Source organism: Zea mays, chromosome 3, assembly GCF_902167145.1.
Source record: "Zea mays cultivar B73 chromosome 3, Zm-B73-REFERENCE-NAM-5.0, whole genome shotgun sequence".
Lineage (NCBI taxonomy): Eukaryota > Viridiplantae > Streptophyta > Magnoliopsida > Poales > Poaceae > Zea > Zea mays.
Window position 1 is genome coordinate 57,080,854 of NC_050098.1, and position 20,127 is coordinate 57,100,980.

Consider the following 20,127-nt stretch of genomic DNA (forward strand, 5'->3'; position numbering starts at 1 on the left):
ATAGCTGCTCGTTAGGTTTCGCCAGTCATACAAACACAGAACACCTCCCCAAGGTGGGTGACTAACAAAACCAAATCGAATGAACCTCTGCACCCCCCTTGGCAGAGCGAGCACTACGCCCCAGCACCCATTGACGGCCCTCCGGCAAAGCCAACTACACCCCCATGTTCATCTAATTATTTAGCTAAGGGTGTCCCATTCCACCCTCATGGTTGCACTGTTATCCCGGGTGGTCACTCAACGAACAGGTCCTTACGGAGAGGTACTCAGGAAAATAGCCTGAGTCCCCTAAAATATCACAAGATCATCATCGAGATAACATCATCGTATCATAAATATTCACATCATGTTCATTGATTAAGTTAAAGCAATAGCATTACGCTAACCATGATAACCCAAAAGGTAAACAAGGATAAGGTAAATACAGACTAGTCAATCCTTAGGTTTCCATAAAGTAATGCGGGACGGTGAATTATAAAGTAAGTAGGACATAATAGGTTAGACACTACACCATGACACAAAATTAGTGTCAAACATCTGTCGGTAAAAAAATACTTTCGGCGACAGCCAATCTGTCGCAAAATATTACCATCGCACTATCTGTCGGTAGTTATTGTGTTGGCATCAAACAATCTGTCGGCAAAAATGTCGCGCTATCGTGGTAGTCTATTTGTCGGCATAAATGATTATGCGTGGCGCAGCGTTGTCGGAAAAAATTTGCATCAGATCATTTGTCGGCAAATGGATGCCCTGACTTGGTGAAAAAACGATTGTTAACGAGAGCTTACGAGGAATCAAACTCGTGACCCTTTGGAAAAAGGAGCACATCTCCATTGCACTAGTGAGGATTGTATGCTCTATTTTCGGTATATTTTCTAATAAACATTTTTTTCGTTAGTTTATTGGCAAAATCTGAGGATTGCGTAAACGAGGCCCATTTTGTCACAGCCCACCGTATAACCTAGAACACACTCATTGTCTAGCACGCCTCGGTGGCGGCAACTGACAGCCAGCAGGAGGAGTTGGTGCCCATGCCCGTGGTGGCGGCGACATACGAGGAGGCGCAACCAACCGCAACTGCAGTGCCCGCGTTGTAGGTGGGCGATCTGCACGAGCGAGGACGTGGTGGAGACACACCTATTCGAAGCCTTCGACAATATCATCAGCACGGTCATGTTCATGCGTGTTTGCCGTGACAACACGTCAATGCCACCAACAGATCTCTCTGATGTGGATACGTGAACTACTTCTCTCGCGCCGATGGTATATGCTTGTCGATCGCGCTTGGATTTTGATTATTAATACAACTACCAACATGGAGGGCGGGTAGGAAGGCCTCATGCGTGCTGCATGCATGGATGAAAATGGTTTCGGAATTTCAGAAACCGTTTTTAATTTTTTTCGATCGAATTCGTCGGTAACGATATTTCTCGGAATCGGAATCGGTTATCAGAATTTTATGTCAGAATCAGTATGGCAATTTACCGACCTTTTTTCGGTTACCGATTTTGATCCAAATTTACTAGAAATAATAACCAGCCCAACCCAGTCGTACAGTCTGTCAGCAGGTGTCAGTCACGGCCCAAGAGCTCACGACGGGCCACCGGCTACTTGACGAGTCTGGACTCAGGGTTCTCTGCCATTCACTCGTTCTGGACTTCTGGTTCCCAGCACGATTAGGGTTCTAGGTTCCCAAATTAGCGTTGTCGCTGAAACACAGATGCGGCATGCCAGCCGCCGGCCCGCCGTGGTCCCTTCCCTTCTCCGGTCATCCGCTCATCTCGCCGGCAGCCGTCGCACTTTGGCTCCACAGGTCCGTCCTAGCTCCTAGCTCCTCCTTCGTCCACCATTGTCGTCGTGCATTCATTGTTGCTGTTGCCCCTCGTTGACTCGCCTTCAACCTTTGCAACCTCGCCCTCCCCTCCTAGCCTCTCTCGCTCAACTCTCAGTCTCACTGGGCCAGCGACCCCTCATCTGGTTGTTCCTCGTCTTCGCGATTGATCATCAGTTCAAGACTACATGTTTTATTTTCTTATATTCTACAGCTGTCACCAATTCAGATCGTTTGTATTTAGTATGTTTGTTATTTTAAAATCCGTGCTAGTTGCATGCTTCACTCGTGAATACTAGATAGGATGCGACAAGAAAATTCTTCCCCAGTAGTACAAGTGAACTTGACGTCCAGCTGCATTCTAGAAAATGTAGAGCACTGCCCATGTGGATTCCTTTTATGCTACTCCTAAATACTAAGCGCTGCATTCTAGAAAATATGTATTCTATCTTTTTATCTTCTAATTCCCTAGTTTTTCGTTCTAGATGATCATTTGTTCGTTAGTAGTTTTTTGTCTGGCCAATAGCTAGTGAGGGTGAAGCTCCACCTCCACGAAAGCTTCACCTCCAAGGAAAACTTGCCTTGTAATGTAGGCTTCCTTATCATTTAGATATTTAATATCCTTTATATACATTTTAAATATTGCATCTTATCACTAGTATTTGAACAATTTTACTTTATATCAATTATAAGCACTAGAAATCAAGGAGTGCGTGCGAGTGCATGCGGACAGCCAACGACGACATATTCTTGGATGACATCCATTGGTCACAGTGGTAATCTTTTGCCTTAACTTTTCCATCTTGTGTTGATTAGAACTATCTGCACTTACTTAATTCGGCTTTTATCTTTGACACTTGTAATGATTCCCCTTTTTATGTCTGTTGCATGGCCAACAAACAAGGTAATACTACACCATTGTATTTTATTTATGTAATTGATGGATTCTAATGTCCTGTATTTTTAGATGAGTCGTAACAAAAAATCAACATTGGCCCAAGGTTCTGCAGCAGCAGGTAAATATAGATGTGACACTATTTTCTTCCCACCATATATAATTGTGTATATATGTAGGGTTTGATTAAAAAAATTATCTTCTACCTGTCAGCTTTGTAGTTGCATATATACACCTGGCTGCTTGTGTCACTTTTTAGTGCTTATGTTGAAGTAAAAACACAACGTGTTGAATTACATTAATTCTTGATGAATTCTGGATAAACCCTTAAAATGCACTAGTACATTCCATTTTAATTGTACACGAGGAACATTTAGCCATGAACAAAGGGTAGGATTATGTAGCTGGCAGATTGCTTATGTCCAAAAAATAAACTAAAGAAGATTAAACCAAATCAAACAATGGGGTGGGGTGGGGGCTAAAACATCCTAAATTTTGTTCAGGGTTGAACGATCAAAGATATTATTAGGGTGTTAAAATTGTAACTCGCCTATTTTAGATAAGGGTATTTATTTTAGATAAGGGTATTTGTGAACGAATGTTTGATTGGTTCTCATAGCACAATAATTAAAAGAAGACACATGACTGCTATGTACAACATCTTAAATTTGACAAGATTTAAAAACACCAGAAAACTCTCAGTCTGTTTAAGCCTGTTGTACACCACTAAACACTAGAAGGCACATGATTGCAGCTCATTAAAAGTCGGCTAGCTATGGGTCAAAACACTGTTCAAGCCTGCTAAAATCTGCTCTCACACTACCGGAATCAATAGCTTCGCCGAGTGCCGGAAGCACTCGGCAAAGGCTTTGCCGAGTGTAACACTCGGCAAAGAAGGCTCGACAAACAGTGCATCGGCAAAGACTTCTTTGCCGAGTACTTTTTCTCGGGCACTCGGCAAAGATCTTTGCCGAGTGTCAGGGAGCACTCGGCAAAGAAAAGCGACCGTTACGGCGCCGGTTGACGGAGACGGCGGCTTTGCCGAGTGTCCTTCTGGTCGCACTCGGCAAAGCCGCCTTCTTTGCCGAGTGCCGTTTGGGACACTCGGCAAAGAGCCCGCCAGGGAGGGTCCCCGTGTCAGGCTCTTTGTCGAGTGTCCCAGTTGGCACTCGGCAAAGCCGACCTCTTTGCCGAGTGTCAGCGACATAACACTCGGCAAAGAACCTAAGCCGGTGCCCAGGTCTGTGCTCTTTGCCGAGTGTTTTGACCCAGACACTCGGCAAAGAGCCTCTTTGCCGAGTGTTACACTTGGCAAAGTGACCAGTATGTACCTTTTTTATTTGATTTTTGTTTTCCATCCACACAAACAGAAGATATCACATATATATCACATATATACATCACAGATATCATCACAGACATAAATAGCCAACACAAACATAAAACCGTGACCACAAACATAAATATCCATCACAAACATAAGTGTTCAACACAAGTATTAAACACAAACATAAGTCTCAAACGTTGCAAGCTCTCACATAAGTATCAAACAGAAACATAAGTATTATACATAAGTTGTGAAGTCTAAAACAACGACTCATGGAGGTGGGCGGTTTGGCCGGGGTTGCGTTGGGCTGAACCCTTCCGGAGGGTTGTTGGATGCCGCCCTAGATTGGCCCTGCACAAAGAAGAGATAGCATGTGTTATACCAGATGCATTACAAACATCTAACTACAATTTTGGTACTCACAGGAGTGTGGAAGAGAGTAGGGTCAACTGGGGGGAACAATGGAGGTGGCGGAGCGATGCCCTGTGCGGCGCCAAGGCTCTGCATGTACTGGAACATCTCCGCCATCCTCTGATCAGCCGCCGCCCGCTCCGCCATTATCCTCGCCTCCATCTCTTCTAGTTGGGTCTGTAATATTACAAGCCAACGTTATAGTAACTCAAAGACTAGGTATATAACTAAAGGAAGGACGAGTTACAGAAGCACTAACCTCGAGTTGTGAAATGCGATGCTGTGAGCTGTCGTGCCGAGGTCGAATGGCTGGGCTCGAGCCAGTGCTCCTTGCTCTCACCTGAGACAGAGTGGGAGTGGAGGACGAGTCGATTGCCCCGTCGGCAATCCAGTACCGCCCATGTCTCTTGCCTCCTCCGACCCTCATGAGCACATCGGGGTCGATAGGCTCGGTGCTCGGATCATAGTCTGGGCCATGGACCTCCTGCGCCATGGCGGTGTAGTCATGGAGGCGGCTGTAGACGGCGGGGTTGGTGTAGGCCTCGGGCCCGTCATCCGGGTTGTAGGTGACGTCGGACGTCGCCTTACCCTTATGGGCCATAGCATAGGCCGAGAAGGTGGAACAAGGCCTGCCACCATGTGACGCCGACTGCAACAAAAACCAACGAGATAGTTAGAAATAATATCTAACTTAGTGCTATATATCGAAATAAAAAGGTGGCGTACCCATGCTTCGGCATATTGGCCCAGGCTCCGGCTGCCTTGGTGGTGCGAGGGCCCTTGCATCTGCAAACGCCATTCCCGGCTAGCTGTGTGCACCTCGTCCCACTCAGCCGAACACCACCTATCCACCATCTGCTCCCAGCAGAGAGGATGTGCGGCGCACCAATGTGGAATCACCTGCAAAGTAAACACATAAAGTGCATATCAGAAGATAAAATAAAATTCATGCATGGAGTACTGGTACCAAACATGCATGACTTTACCTGCAGGTACTGCTCCCTGGTCAACGACATGGTTCGGGCTTGAGGTTTGGTCACCTTCTCCCCAAGGACGGAGCCGTGGTAGGTGATGATGGCCTGGATGCGGGCCTCATAGTGCATGTCCACGACGAGCTTCTTACAGCACGTGGTGGCCACCACATCCGCCCTAGCCTCGTATCCAGCATCGCATCTGAAGAAATCCTGCATACAAAAACGATGTATCCATACATTATTTCAAGAATTTGCAACGAATGCGACATATTTTATATTATACTAAGACTTACCCACAGCTCTTGCTTCACCCGCTCCGCCTTGTTATTGAATTCCCTGCCGTCCCGGTCTACTGCATCGGGGGCGACGGCGTAGTGGTCGAAGGTGAAGGCTGGGCTCGTCACTCCGGCGTACTCCACAAGTCCAGGGAAGTGTTCCCTGCACAGCAGGCCGAGGATGTTGTTGGGGGGGCGACGATGACCCCCAGCATAATCCAAAACCGTCCAAGACCTGTCCAAGTGATAAATAAAAAGTATTAGTTTATATTATGATTTTGAACACATAATATGAACAAGAATGAAGAACATAAAGTTACATACCTCTCCCCTTCCGGCCGAATCAACGGCCGTCTGTCCCGAAGTATGGGACGCGGCGGGAGACTCGCGGGGCCTCGCAGGTAGATGCTCCTCGAACTAGAGCCGCCTGAACCTGAGGCGTCCTGCTGCTGGTCGTCGTCGTCCTGCTGGTCGTCGTCGTCCTGAGGCGCCGGCTGCTGCTGCGCTGCCTGCTCTGCCTCGTGCTGCTGCGCTGCCTGCTCTGCATCGTCCGCCGTCCTACTCCTCCTCCCCCTCCTCCTCCTCAGGAAACCGCCCACCATATTTGTCCAACAACCTGCAATTAAGAGTAAACAAATAAGCACATATAAAAAGATGTATTTAAAAACAGGTGCGAAATAAAAAGTCATATAGCATTACATCGATTAAAAATAATCTTCATATGTGTCGGGGTTAGCCGGATCAAAACTCTCATCATCACTATCAAGCATTTCAATCTCAACACCATCGGAAGACGCAACCTCATCATTGCCTTCAAGGATTACTAAGTCATTATCATTTTGCACCTCATCATCCTCCTCATCAACAACCATTTCAATATCTACGTCCATTCCGATAGCTTCTGTTAAGTCTATCTCAAATCGCCCTTCTAGCCCATCTTCTTGGAAGAACTCTCCATCATATGTGTCCGGGTCTAAGTTGTAATCTTCATCGTTAGGAACAGGTAACCTCCCATGCGGCGATACCTTATACACAACATCCCAACCCTTAAGATGTTCTTTCGTTTGACACGCATATGGGAGATAATACACTTGTGTGGCCTGTTGGGCCACGATATAGACATCGTCTCCTGCTAAGGTGGAATCTTGTCGAATTTCGACTATCCCAAGATTAGAATGTGTCCGTCTCGTCACTTGAGGGTCAAACCAATGACATTTGAATATCACTGGAGTAAGAGGTTTGGAACCATAAAAATTGAGCTCATATATTTCTTCAATTCGTCCAAAATAATCGACATTGTCAAGCCCTGGCGTAAAGACTCCAGAACACGTTGTTTTCCGATTGGGCCGACTTTGGTCGTAGTGTGTTGTGCGAAAACGGTATCCATTGACGTCATACCCAGAATATTTCTTGACCCTATAAGCAAAGCCGTTGGCTACTTGTCTCAACTCGGCACTCATAGACGGATCTCTTTGGCCCTGCAAGTATTCGCAAGTTAAAAGATGCTAAATTGAGTTCAAAGACGTATCTCTTTTACAAACTAAGCACGTACCTTACGTTTGAACCAGGAAATGAAATCGGGCAACCCATTTCGCGCACCCTTTCTAAGAAGAGCGTCATATTCCTGTGGAGTGGGGTCCCTTGATCGACGCCAGAATTCATGAAGAAATTGTTCCATGTATGGCGTCACCTCTTCAAGGTTGGTCAATACGTATAGCATGATATGTCGCCACTCGTCATGATTCAGGGTCTTGGTGGTCGAGCCACTTGCGCTTCCGAGTTGGCCTCGAAATATGCTAAGGTTTGATTCGTTGTCGCCATCATTGTAACGAGGGGGTGGATTATGCACGCTCGGCAGTTTGTCACCATAATAAGTTGTTGTGAAGTTTGAGACCTCCTCTAGAATGTATGCCTCTGCAATGGAAGCCTCGATTTTGCATTTATTTCTACATTTCTTTCGAATAGTCTTTAGACATCTCTTGATTGGATAGCACCAACGTCCCTGCACGGGGCCCCCCATTCGTGCCTCATAGGGGAGATGAAGAATCAAATGCTGCATTGGATTGAAAAAGCCGGGTGGAAATATCTTCTCAAGCTTACACAGTAACACGGGGGCCAATCTTTCCAAGTCTGCAACAACGGTCCGAGACAACTCTTTTGCACAAAGCTGACGGAAGAAATAGCTCAACTCTGAAAGCGCTAGCCAGACATGCTCAGGGACATAGCCTCGAACCATCGCAGGAAGAATCCGTTCAATCCATATGTGGAAGTCATGACTCTTCATCCCTAAGACTCGCATAGTAGATAAGTTCACCCCCCTACTCAGGTTAGATGCATAACCATCAGGGAACATCAACATCTTGATCCACTGAAGTACTTCCTTCCTCTGGGCCCTGCTTAGGGCGAAATCGGCCTTAGGCCTTCTTCATGTCTTTCCGCCACTTGGCGGCTTCATCTCTAGTTTTGGTCTATCACATAACGCTGCCAGATCCACTCTTGCCTTCACATTATCCTTTGACTTATCAGGAATGTCCATAATTGTTGCCCACAGTGCCTCGGCAACATTCTTTTCAGTGTGCATCACGTCAATGTTGTGTGGAAGGAGCAGGTCGTCATAATAGGGGAGCCGAGTCAAGCCAGACTTATGTGTCCACATATGCTGCTCACCATATCCCACAAAACCACCTTCTGTATTGGCCACGAGCCCATCTATCTGTTGACGAATTTTGGCACCAGTCATCGCTGCAGGTGGGCGGTCTGTAACTATGACACCTTTCGTAAAGTTCTTGATGTCTAGGCGGAATGGATGGTCAGCAGGAAGAAATTGTCGATGTTTATCGAAGGACGAATATTTGCCACCCTTTTTCAACCAAATGAACCTGAGAGCTTCCTTGCAAACTGGGCATGGGAACTTACCGTGAACACACCAGGCACAAAATAGCCCATAGGCCGGTAAGTCATGCATGGAGTACTGGTACCAAACATGCATTCTGAAGTTTGTCTTGGTAGCTCGGTCAAACGTCCATACCCCTTCCTCCCAGGCACGTACCAATTCATCGATCAAAGGCTCCATGTACACGCCCATTTTGTTCCTCGGGTGTCCGGGAATTATCAACGACACGAATATATTCTGCCTTTGAAAGCACACACCAGGGGGGAGATTGATTGGGATAACAAACACGGGCCAACATGTGTACGGGGCAGCGCTCATTCCATAGGGATTGAACCCATCTGTGGCCAACGCAACACGTACATTACGAGCCTCTTCGGCTTTCTCACAGTGAATGTCATCAAAGTGTTTCCATGCTTCACCATCTGATGCGTGCACCATCTTGTCAGGATTGTATCGTTTTCCATTTTTGTGCCAAGTCATCTGTTTCGCGGATTCCTCTGTCATGTACAGACGCTGGATCCTCGGTATGAACGGAAGGTGTCGTAGGATTGTCAAGGGGATGTCGAGCTGCCTCTTTTGTCCATCACCAGAGTCTACCTCCATAAACCTAGACGAATTACACTTGGGACAGTACTTTGCCTCCGCGTATTCTTTCCTAAATAGCACGCAACCCTTCGGACAAGCATGAATCTGCTCATACGTCATCTTGAGTGCACGAAGTAGTTTCTGTGCCTCGTACATGCTCTTTGGCAGAACGTGATCATCCGGAAGCAGACTCCCAATAACCGTCAACAAGCCATCGAATGCGTCTCTACTCATGCTGTACTGCGACTTGAACGCCATTACACGCCCAATGGCATCCAGTTGAGAAACCTTTGTCTGGCCGTGAAGGGGCTTCTGTGCCGCGTCGAACATGTCGTAGAACGCTTTTGCAGTCGGCTCTGGCTCGTCATCCATACATCCTCCCGTGTACTGTGCCTCCTGATAGTCGTTCAACATATCTGCTACCCCCCGCATCCGCGTCATAATCCTCGACACGTTGTCTCAGCACCTCCTCTCTCGTACGATGCGCTTCACCATGAAATATCCACCGAGTATAGCCCGGCGTAAATCCATTCTTCCAAATATGTTCTACCATGGTCTTCTTTGGTTTTCTTTTCCGGTTGTCACATTTGCTGCACGGGCATGGGACTAGACTAGCTCCTTTAGCAGCTTCGCCATATGCCCGTTCCACGAAATCATCGGTCTTTCTAATCCATTCAGTGGTGACATCGTTCCTTCCTCTACGGCCCGTGTACATCCACTCACGGTCCTCCATCCCCTAACAGGTGCCTAGCAACAGAAAATTTCGGCAGCACCTCCCCTGCACGGGGAGGTTTCGAAATCCTGCAAATAAAACTATCAGCACGATGGCTGTCTTCCACGCATAATTCAACGGCACGATGGCCGGAAATCCATGCATAAAATGATAAGGACATTCAACCTACGCACACATACCCTCATTCTCGTTCTCATTAAAAATGTGACTGTGTCTACTTTGATTACATTAATATAAACATGTGTTTGTTCAAATTAAATCATGGTAAATAATATTGTTTATTAACAAATACCAGGTCGTTATCAACAAATGACCAAAACAGTAAAGCATTCATATAAATAATATTGTTTATTAACTAATAAACACGCAACATATAAACATGCATAAATTCATGAACACACATATAAACACGCATATAAACACGCATATAAATAATAAAAACACGCATAATTTATACCTTCGGCGAGGCGGCGTGGCGACGAGCGAGCGGGTGCGGCGGGGACGGCCGCGGGGAGGGGGCGGGCAGACGGCGCACGGCACACGGCCGCGGAGAGCACGACCGCAGGGCACACGGCGGGCACGGCGCACGGTGCACGGCACACGGCCGCGGAGGCGGGCGGCGCGGCGGGCACGGCGCACGGCCGCGGCAAGGGCAGACGGCTGGCGGGCGGCGCGGCCTCCGCGGCGGGCAGATGGCGGGCGGCGCGGCCTCCGCGGCGGGCAGACGGCGGGCGGCGCGGCGGCGGGCTATAAGGCGGCGCGGGCAGAGAAGTGAAGAAGCGAGTGAGAGAAGAGAAAGGAGAAAGAAGAACGACCGGCATAGTTATTTTTCTTCTTTGCCGAGTGCCAGCGATCTGGCACTCGGCAAAGTTTTTTTAAAATTGTAAAATATTCTTTGCCGAGTGCCAGATCGGCGGTACTCGGCAAAGAGTTCTTTGCCGAGTGTCCCCGGTGCGGCACTCGGCAAAGAGTCTTTACTACCTCTTTGCCGAGTGTCACACATCTAGCACTCGGCAAAGCCCTCTTTGCCGAGTGTCATATCCAGACACTCGGCAAAGTGTATTTTCATTTTTTTATTTTGTCTCCCAAACTTTTTGTGGTATGTTCCTACACTATGTAGACCTACATGTATCATTTGTGGACAATTATAACATAGTTTCGATAGTTAGTAGATTTAGTTCGTGTATTTGAATTTCTTCGGAAAATTCAAATTTGAACTGCAGGTCACTCGAAACTTGGAAAACCGTGCATGAAAAAATGATATTCATGTTACTTAGCATAAGTTACGACCGATTGCAGAAGCGTACCGGAAACTTCGAGCAACATGCTCACTAAACATGGCCGTGAATTTGGCATCCACATGTTTAAAAATTGTATAAAACACAAACAAAGTCAGAAAATCATGAAACTTGTCCACGTGTCATGATATCATATGTATGGGCTGTGATAAAAATTTTAGAATGTTTGGAGAAAGTTGTGAGACACTATGTGTAGAAACCTAAGAGATCCACATGAAATAACTCTTAGATTTCATGTGGATCTCTTAGGTTTCTACACATAGTGTCTCACAACTTTCTCGAAACATTCTAAAATTTTTATCACAGCCTATACATATGATATCATGACACGTGGACAAGTTTCATGATTTTCTGACTTTGTTTGTGTTTTATACAATTTTTAAACATGTGGATGCCAAGTTCACGGCCATGTTTAGTGAGCATGTTGCTCGAAGTTTCCGGTACGCTTCTGCAATCGGTCGTAACTTATGCTAAGTAACATGAATATCATTTTTTCATGCACGGTTTTCCAAGTTTCGAGTGACCTGCAGTTCAAATTTGAATTTTCCGAAGAAATTCAAATACACGAACTAAATCTACTAACTATCGAAACTATGTTATAATTGTCCACAAATGATACATGTAGGTCTACATAGTGTAGGAACATACCACAAAAAGTTTGGGAGACAAAATAAAAAAAAATGAAAATACACTTTGCCGAGTGTCTGGATATGACACTCGGCAAAGAGGGCTTTGCCGAGTGCCAGCCGTTGGCTCTCGGCAAAGACTGACGGCCGTCAGCTCTGGGACGGCCGCTGACGGCCCTTTGCCGAGAGCCCCGTTTGCCGAGTGCGTTACACTCGGCAAACTTGTCTTTGCCGAGTGCCTACCTGTGCCGAGTGTTTAGCACTCGGTAAAGGGGCTCTTTGCCGAGAGCCTAACTTTACCGAGTGCGGCACTCGGCAAAGCCTTCTTTGCCGAGTGCCCGACAAAAGGCACTCGACAAAGAATACAACACTCGGCAAAGCCTCGGATTCCGGTAGTGTCAGTCAGTTTACCACTAAAAACTGCAATAGCATTTTCAACATCTAGCCATATTAAACCTGCAATCTAATCACAGTGAGCCTTCCATTAAAAACTGCAATAGTGTTTTCAATAGTTAAGGTTGTTGTACACTACTAAATAGGATAGCATTAGCGTCGTTATAATGGTTTCAGCGATGATGAAGATATGTAAAGAGGATGAGCTGAGGAGATAATTGAGTCTCAAGCTTTTGATGATCTGTTGGGAGCCGCATGTGCACTCGCCTGGGGTGTTCCAAACTTTCAGTTTGTGTTTGTGGTTGAGCGTTAGGTGATGCTCTAAAATTTATCAGTATGTCTAATGATTTGTATTGTATGGTTCATGGTAGTTTTTGGTGGAGAGTTTGTCATGTTGTTAAGGCTTCATGGTTCTCCTGACAGACATATTGATTGATCTAGTGAGTTTATTTCTAGGAATATAGATAGAAGTAAATTTTGGAGTTGTATCTGATTTAGTTCATTAGAGCGTTCTTTTATTTTGGGTGGCCCTATCTCCATTTTTATTGGAGCATGTTTTCATGTTCTATTTCTTTGTAATCTTGTGCATTCGGTACATAAATATATGCACTAATAGACCTTTGTTGTACTCGCAGTTTGTATTTTTTGTTTGGAGTTTATAGACATGTTGATACAGTAATTGACAAATTATTGGAATCTGCTGCAGGAAGAGGTGCTGGAAGCACGTAGGATCAGATCGAGTTGATGCTTGAAGTGCGTGAGAAAATGACTGCTAGCATGCATGCTAGCCGTTGGCATAACACCCAGCTGATAGAGAGATTTTAGTAAGGAGTAGATGAATCGTTAGACTTTTGCATGTAATAGAACTGGAAGATCACTTCATAATTTAGGAAACATGTATGTTGTTATATTTTGTATGTTCATCATACAAATCGTGTTCCAAACAAATATATGTTGGAATCCAAAGTCAAAGGTCGACCTCACTTGTAGTAATCAAATTTCATATATTCTGAGCTACATATTATGCAAGTTGTCTCAATGTGTATCATAATCACTTTATTATTTGTTTCATTAGCATATATTTGTATGCATGGATTTTTTAACTGTACATAAGGAACAACATCAGACAATCTGTCGGCATATAGACTTTTAGCGACACACAGGGCGTCGACACAAGGAATATGTCGGCAAAACGTTGTCTGACGGCAAAGATATATCTGTCGACAATAACGTCAACATTGCCAACAGATAGTCTGTCGGTAGATCTATGTCTGCCGGTAAAGGTTATTGCCGACAGGGCTTTGGCCGACACACATTATTTGTCGGCAAAACACTTTACCGACGGACTTTGCGACGTTATTCAGGTCTTTTACCATCAGACAGTCCGTGGGCAATATTGTGTCATGGTGTAGTGAGAGGACACTTGCCTTCACCAGGTTGTTGCTCAGGAAGATCTTCGGCAACACACTCAGGAACCATGGGCAGCTCGTCGTCTAAATAAAGCGATCATACATTCAATACATTTCGAAAATGACAAATGAACAACACACCAATCATGCACAAACAATGGAACACATCTCAAAAGGAAAAGTATAAACTCGAAAGGGACTTTAGGTTAATCTGATTCTACTCCTTTTAATGAGACATAAAAGTTAAACCAGGGATACATCCTTATACTACATATTATTAATCTCACAAGGTTAAATATCCATTTACCACTAGGGTTTCCTTTTTATTTATCTTATTAAACAAATAAATTATCACATAAATTAACCTATAGCCTAGGCATAAAACTAGAATACACAGACAATGAATGATCATAATTTATTTGGATAGAGAATAATCATATAAACATTTTGCAATTTGAATCACTAAATTTGGAGTTCATATGCAAAAGATATGAAATAAACAAGTTTGGACGCTTAAAATATAAAATTAGGCCTAAATCTGTGATTAAACAGAAGTCCAGGGATGTGTTTGTCAGAAACCAGGGTTCTACGCGTAAAACTAAAGGACAACGTGTTGATTCCTACAAAACCAAGGGCTTCTTTAGCAAAACCTCCGTGCGAAGGGGTCCGGGGTCCCCTCAGCCGTCAGATCCACGATCAACGGTCGAGATTAGATCAGTGAGCGAGTGCGCGGGCGCTGGCGAGCGAGCGCGACTGGCAAGTGGGGTGGGTGTGTCATCGACCTAAGGAGGGAGGCAGGTTGACCAGTTGGGCCCATCGTCAGGGGGCGCACGCACTGACCGGCGAGGCTTAGGGGCAGAGCGCATGGGTGTGAACCGTTGCCCACAGATTTGAACCGTTGGATCGGGGATGGACGGTTGCGATGGGGCGCGCGGGGCTTTATAGCTCGGTGACTGGCGTTGCTCCCTCCGCGCCGGTGAGGTAGACGCGATTGTCGGGGGGGGTCTGTGCTCGCCGGTGAGGGCTGGAATGGGTGAAGAAGGTCCGGCGAACTCACAGGCAGGGTCCCGACTACAAGAACAGGACCGGACACGGGAGCACGACGAAGGGGAGGTGCTTCGGGCGGTTCGGGCAACTCCGGCGAGGAATTCCGGCTGGGGAGAGGGGGTTTAGGGCGCGCTAAGGCCTGGACTAGCTATGGTAGGGTAAGGGGAACACTATGGACCAAAGTAGGGGCACAGAGCTGGGCTCATTCGGCCAGTCACCGTGCGGGCGTGGCGAATCAGCACGGCCGAACCACAATGAAGCCGAACTGGCCAAGACAAAGCAGAATTGGGGAAAACCAAGCATGGTAACGGATGTCTCACCTCAGGACGGAGCTCGGGGTGGCTTGGCGTGGCTTCTAGCGTGCTAGACGGTCGGCAGCGCGGTCGCGGAACTTCGGCGGAGCCGAGCGGCGAGAGCAGAGCGCGAGAGAGGGTGGGCTTGCGCGAAATGAGTCAGGGGAGGGAGTGTGGGTGCGGGCGATGCTCAAAAGGGAGCTGGGGTGCGTGGCCATGCGACATGGCCGGGGATATCGGCGTGCGTGCGCGCTGATCCACGACGGTTCGCGGGGAAGGCGGAGCTGACTGGGCGGCCCCACGATGTAACACCCCTGGTGTCACTAGCACTAAAGCTTGAGCATGACATCATATGCATTGACATTTCATTTTGTTTGTCACACCTAGACTGCATTCACTAGGTAAAATTTCAAAACAAGTTGGGATGTGGTGAATTGATGTGTGCTTAACCCCAGGGTAGGATACTTAACCCTAGGATTAGGACACATGGGAGACAGTAAGCCAAATTGTGTATAATCTCAAAAGTCATTAGAAATGTTCACAATACATCAAATTTGGTGAACTTTTGTGACACAAAAACCCTAGTGTGCCCAAACCCTAAAAAACCCTAGAAAACCCTAATTTGTACCCTAGGGGGTAAATGCAAATTCTACGCACTTTTGGACCAAAGTTCAAATATCGAAGTGATAGAACATCAAAAACCAATATTGAAGGATTTTCAAGAAGTGTGGAGGAAATTGGACTTATTTGCAAAAAGACCCAAGAACCCTAAAGTGGCTAAGTTTGAAATTTCAGTGGAACTGGGCATCTTTGGAGCTTTGTATTCCTAAATTCATGAGGATTTTGCCCTGGGTCAATACATCAAAATTGTAGAGCTATGATAGGAGTACAACTTTGATTAAGTGATTAAGCATTGGTGTTGTACAAAAATGGGAGATAATTGTACTTGAAGTTTGGCTGTCACTCAGCCCTAGGACTGAATTTTGACTGACAGTGAAGTCAGATGAACTTGGAGATCAATTTTGAGTAGGATCCTGTGACTGTTTGATTGTGGGTGCTATAACAAAACTAAAGATGGATTATAGGAAAACAACTTTGATACAGAGAGATTAGTGGGTTGTCACATGAAAATTGGATAAAATTGTTCCTCGAATCAATCTGTCAGGCACATTGAAGGAGATCGCCATGGTACAGTAACTGAAAAAGATCCCAGGTGCAGTGCACCTCGCCACAAGCAACCCCACTATCGGATTCGCACCAACACTGTGATTCGCGCCCCTAGGCGTCCAGATAACGACTCGGGGTGAAAGATCTTTGGCATGGGATGAAGTCGGAGCACTGTGGCTGCTCTATCACCTCATCCACTTGCGCCGCGATGTGGCCGCGCGGCCGTCGTGGTGATGATCGCCGTTAACCCGAGCATGCCACGCTCCTACCTTGTTACCACGTCGCGATAGGTCGCTATAGATGGCCTGTCTATCGGCTGAGTCGTTGCTCCAGTGAATGCCACGGTAACCCGCGCCAGTGAACTTCCCCTCTCTCCGGCCGCCAGCACGCCTTCTCCAAATTGGACGCCACCGCTGATGGATTTTATAAATTGATGCCCCAGTGAGCTCCGCTAGGTTATTACGCACCTAGTGCACCAGCCCTCGCCTATGATCTTCCACCATAGCCTCCCAGTTTTGCTTGTCCCCCAAATCGGGTTTCCACGCCATCGTGAACCCCTCGCCGTGGCCAGCTCTCTACAGGTTAGTTCAAGCTTCTCTTCTTGATGTTCTAGCCTCCCTTAAGTCTCATGTTGCTCGTAGACCCGTTTGATTGAGCTAGACCTCACTGAATCACCAAGAACACCTCGGTTTGTCTCCGGTTTTCACCGTCATCGTGAGCAGACAAAATCTGAGCCGGATTTGTGCAATTGATGGAGGGATTAGGGTCGCTTGGGGTAGGATTTGGTGTTAGCCGAGTTAGGGCACCAGACATTGCGTGTTCCGGCCAGTACAAGTTCGCCGGAGGCATGCTCGTCACCGTTCGCCGTCGTGGACCTGACGCTGCGAAGAAACAGAAGTGCAGGGGCCTAAGTGAGAATGTCAGAGAGATAGTGAATAGCGGCTTGGGATTCTTAACTAGTTTTTCAAATCGTCGAGGTCCTCTGTGCAAGACTGCTAGCGCGGGCGTGTTTCCCCGTTGGTGGGCTAACCTGGGCTGGTTTCGGTCCAGTACAGTTGATGATTTCTTATTTTCTTTTTCTAATTAAGTTTTGAAATCCATCAAAAATTCTAAAAAAATGATAAAAATATGGGACCAATTTTACTAGTCTCCTAAATTCGTCTAGTATTTAATAAAAATAGGTCCAAGATTTTTAGCCCCAACCATGAATTATTTATCATTTAAGAAGGCCTAAACCTAGTCTTTTGGAATTTTAGAAATTACTTGATAGTCCTAAAAATCATAAAACATTTTTTATAAGCTTGATTTGATAATTAGAGCCCTTGGGTAAAGTTTGGCATGTTTTGGACATTGTTTGATCCCAAACCCAAAACCCTAGCTTCCTAGAATAGAACTTGCTTAACCCTGATAGGGTATTAACCGAGGAAACCCTAGTGACTTAGGAGTACCATGAAGGAAAGTTATATTCAAGATATAACTTACTGTGTTCTATCATAACTGCATGAGCATAGCATCACATGGGCACTTATGTATGTATATTGTTATGTTTAGAAAACGAGGAAGAAGTAGTTGAAGAGGAAGTTGCACCCCCGACTGAAAATCCACCTCTCAGCGACAGTTTCTATTTTGACATTTGTGGAACAGATCCCGAATCCCCTACGACACAAGTCAAGCCCCGATGCATTTACCCTTTCTTGTTGTTTTAAATTCTTTATCACTTGAAATGATGCATTAGGTGATAGGAATTAAGTGCTAGACAATTACTGCATTTCCTACCTTGAAATTGATTACCATTCCTTGATACCTGTTTTATTTAAAAAAAGGTTTTCTAATGCTTAGTCTTGCTTAGAAAACAAAATGTTTTTTTAAACAAAAGAAGATGCTTCAGATGGAATGGGATGTTTTCGAAAATAAAACTTGATGGTGAATCCATCATGGCCATGATGGGTTCAACATCAGAAAAGATGTACCTCTGCCAGGTACCAAATTTTGGGATTGGAAATGATAAAGACGAGACAGGGCGGTTGACTTGCACGAGAAGGAAGTCTCGGTGTAGTGTCTCTGTCTGAGTCAATTAAGGACCGTGTCGATGTAGGCTTGATGATCGAGGACCTTTTAAGTGGCCACATGCCTCGTCATGGGTAAGCTTTGCCTCGGGCAGACCAATACCATAAAGGCCAACACACAATGGGAGTGGAGAGATGGTGAGAGTATCGTGTACCCTCCGAGGCAAGAGGCTGGACAGTGGTGTATCTGTGCTCTCGGTTGGCGTGAACCTGGTTTGGTGTTGAGAAACCTGGTGGCGAGTTGACATATGCAAGGGTTAAGTGCTACATATGTCGTGTGGTTGGAGATCCCCAGCTGGGTATTAATCGATTCGGATCGCCGTTACTTCTCGGACATGAAGACTTGGTCCTTGAGAGTCTTTTTCTTTGTCGGGTAGGACTTGCGAAAGTACACTCCGTACTCAGGATTTTCTAACCCATGTTGTTGTAGGTGAGGAAACAACAGAGTTTTGTTGTTTCTGTTCAAAGGTGGTACCAAAGGAAGAGCCCCAGAAGTGAAGTTGGTCGCGGGAGGATGTTTGCCTCCCACCTTGAAAACAATAAACTTTTGTGCGGGAGGGTGTTTTGCTCCCTGGTTTGTAATAATACTTTATGCACTCTTAATTCCCCGGTATTGTAATAATAATACTCTCTCTTTCTATATTTTATGAATGTAAATTAAGTTATTATAATTTGCTTCCGCTTATCCTTTCCTCCGATGTGATGTAATATCTGCGTGACGGGTGAAGCACTCTTGGGCGAAATGATGAGAATACAGTTATCGAACTTGTTGAGTGATTATGTGCATCTACAGGGTTGTCCAAGGTCCTTAGGACAAGGATAACTGTAGGTGGGCCTAATACCTTGGGAGGTTCCGTCACGGCTGGTATCGGAGCGAAGCCCATCTCTTTAGATATTGCGTAGTACTTCAAAAGAATTTTCAAACACTTACCTAGAAATATTCTTTCATTCTTACCTTACCACTTTCTGGTAGTCTCTTATGTTGAAAAGTTGGGTAACATAGTGCAATATATAGGAAGTTGGGGATCAACGAAGGTTGATTCCATAATTATCAGGTTATGCATGCATCATGTTTAAGAATATACTAATAAATCTCCTCCTCTTATAGAGATATAGCGCGTACTAGGAACAGAGCACGCAAATCTACTGGACTTTTTGGTGTGCCATGACATCAGCTAGCTTCCGGGCACGAAGGAAGTAGTAGTGGCAGTAATGACCCAATTGGAGATCTGGAAGCCAGGGTGGAGCAACTCTGGTCAGAACTACGCCACAGGAATAGGGCACGTGAGCAGGATAGTCGCCGTATAGCGGAATTGCTAGCCAAAGTCAGCCGCTTACAGTACAAAATCTCGGAATGGGATACAGCTATTGATTGGGCCGTTAACTCGCGTTCTTTCGCTTGGGACTGCGAAGCGAAAGCTCTAGCTCGTGTGATAGAGCTTAGTGCGTCTCTCGAAAGCCTACAAGTGTACTGTAATACTTTACATGAAGAAGTGCATGTATTGTATGCTCGATTGCACCCGGACGTGCTTCTAGATGTTGCTGCAATGGGAGCCGGACCATCAGGAACAGCAAATGAAGGACCTGATGGGGAGCTGGACCTTTTTAGGCCCCCTCCTTCCATGAACCTTGCTGACGAATGGTCTCCTGTCGCAGGAAATGGAGCAACAAAGGATGAAGAAGACTAGAATAGTATAGTTTAGATATTATATTTATGCAAAATAAGTAATGAAGTCAAGTTGTACACTGGAGTCTGTATAATTATTATATTTGGTAATGTAATATGATGGTGTATGTTGGCATGTTATATTTTTTCCAAATGCTTCTTTGCCTCAGATGCCATCACGGACTCGTGCACATGATGGTGTGGGGACTTCCCGCGGTAGGGAGGATACTCCCAACCC

General features: G+C 45.8%; 1 long non-coding RNA gene across 1 annotated transcript; it reads left to right on the top strand.

The window, feature by feature from the left end:
• Nucleotides 1-1,620: 1,620 nt before the first annotated feature.
• LOC109944973 (uncharacterized) lies at nt 1,621-13,233 on the top strand. Its single transcript, XR_002268351.1, has 4 exons — nt 1,621-1,813; nt 2,531-2,607; nt 2,799-2,847; nt 12,948-13,233. It is a non-coding gene; the product is annotated as an uncharacterized lncRNA (long non-coding RNA).
• The last annotated feature ends 6,894 nt before the right edge of the window (nt 13,234-20,127 follow it).